The sequence below is a fragment of the Thermobia domestica genome, chromosome 15, assembly GCF_964235325.1.
Source record: "Thermobia domestica chromosome 15, izTheDome1.hap1.1, whole genome shotgun sequence".
Lineage (NCBI taxonomy): Eukaryota > Metazoa > Arthropoda > Insecta > Zygentoma > Lepismatidae > Thermobia > Thermobia domestica.
The window spans coordinates 49,031,713-49,034,281 of NC_137468.1; positions in this window are offsets into that span (position 1 = coordinate 49,031,713).

Genomic DNA, 2,569 nt, shown 5'->3' on the forward strand with positions numbered 1-2,569 from the left:
CAGACCAGCGGTTTCTGCTACATACCTAGGAGTGGTATTTTTTCGAAATTATCATGGAAATCTCATTTTCAGAAACTGGCGTTGCAAGCAAAGCGCAGACTAATCTCCTACGCCGTCTCATTTGCACAACTTGGGGGCTAAATGCAAAGTTACTACTCAACATCTATAAAGTATTCTTACGACCTATATTAACATTTGGTTACATTGCCTGGTTCCATGCCTCACCTACGCTATACGAAAAGCTTGCAATTCTGGAACGCCATGTTAATCGCCTTGTATTCGTATTAAATTACCACACACGAATTACCTCACGTAGGAGCACATTGATTTTCACAACATCATGGCCATCTCTCTACTCTTAGGACCCGATATATACACACTCGCATTACTATTTCTCATCCCCTATACCTCAATACTTTACGAGTTGATGCCCTTACCGATGGACCATATAGATTTCTACACTGGTCACTCAATATCCTGACAACGATATATATTCACACATCGAATCTGGATGCAGCAGAAAGAGACGTATTTGCCATTTATATGATTCACGAGCATTTACCTGATATTCTACCATCTTAGCACTTGTTTTTCATTCACCATTAACATTGGTCTTCCATCCTGTCTAGATCAATCTCGAGTCGCCCCGAGACAGAAGGTATAGCCCTTATATGTTTAACACTGCAGTGATCGCGATCTTAGATTACGTGTTTGGTCGCGCGGATCACTATTGTGATCCACAGCTTAATTTTTTTCACACGGTTATGTTTAAAGCAGTGTTATTATGTCGTGGGTGGAGAGTATAAGGGAAAGTATAACTCACATTTTAATAATATTTTTTTTACTATTTAAAGGAAAACACACTTATTTATAAGACTGTAATTTTAACAAAACTTGTATTTGTGAAAAAAACTTGTAACGACTACAATTACTGTTAATTAACAAAGAAAAATGTTTGTATTAGGTAGTATCTGTATCAGTTCATCATCATAAATGGTTTATCAAGTGAGGTTTGGCAATTTCTTTCATTCAAAGTAACTGTCACATACACTTTTCTGTGGTCTGGTCATACGCAGTTAGCACTTTTCGCATGTTTTCCGTTTTTTTTTTTTTTTTTTTTTTTTTTTTGAGCTCTCTCACAGTGAAAACACCTTCCCTTGCTCGAATATCTTTGTCGAGGTGATGGAGGTTCTTCTACCATACCGTGCAAAAAATGTCCTCTACATTTGATCTCCTTAGGAATACTTTCCATGACAATACATTGTTGTATTGCTGGCTTCATTAAATCGAGAGCCGAAGTCCGCAAAAAATCCTTTCTAACTACATCTGCGTAGTTTTGGTTGGCCCTGTAAATGTTAAGAGCATTTACTCCAGCCACATTCATGACATGATAAAATAAAGTTAGTGGTCATCTACGTGAATTTATCGCCACATCGTATTGCCGATACATTTTGTCCAAAATATCTACACCATGTGTGGTGTGGTTGTAGGTAGTTATTATAGCTGTTTTTTTTTTTTTTTTTTTTTTTTTTTTTTTTTTTTTTTGTCATCACCAGTGTCTGCATTAATTTCACCTGTGTAGTGCATAGTGGATATTGCACAAACTGCCTTGTTTCTTTCTGCTACATATGACACAAGCGTGCAGTTCTCTTGATAACCAAACACACTAGACTTTGGTTCTCTTTCTTCATCAGCGAGGAAGCAAGAGTGAATTTCAGGCCTGTCTTTTTTTCATGGTTCCAAGAAAAGTCAGTTTTTTCTCTTTTAACAGCGCCTGAGATATGGGATAAGAAGCAAAGAAGTTGTCAGCTGTTATATTTCGGTGTGACCCGGATACCGTTTCTACAATACGAAGCACAAGGTCCTCGGTTTCGTTGCTAACCTCGTACGGCCCAGAAGGCTGTTTACCCACATATACTTTTAAGTTGGTAGCATAAAAGTTAGATGCATACACTTTTAAGCAAAATTTTGCTGGCTTTTTAGGCATGTATATGCGGAAAGGGCATATGCCACGGAAAGCTACAAGTTGCTTGTCAATTGTCAAATAGTCAGTAGGCCTAAATGACTTCTTTCAGTTGGAGACAAATTTGTCAAGTATTTACCTACATAGCCAACTTGTCTTGTGATCGACGTACACTCACGTCCAAAATATTGTCGCATATCTATAACTGTCTTCTTGTAAGAATATTATATGATAATGGTTTTGCAGGGTACTTTTAATACTGTTACTATGTGTATAATCGGGAAGTGTATATCTGTGGTAAATTTCATAGGAAAAGAATTATAAATACGAAAATTAGAACGAGTAAAACAAAATGTTGCTAAGTGGACAAGAAATTTTTACTTTCGTTTTATTATTCTTATTTACTGCTCTTTGGACATGAAATTTGAGACATACATGCCGATTATACACATACTAACATAAAAAAAATACCGGGTGAATTCGTTATCAAATTATATTCCTACAACAACATATTTATAGACATGCGACAATAATTTTGGACATGAGTGTACATCTCTGTCACGAAAGTCATCAAATCGCAGGCATCGTAACAAAAACCTGAATCTA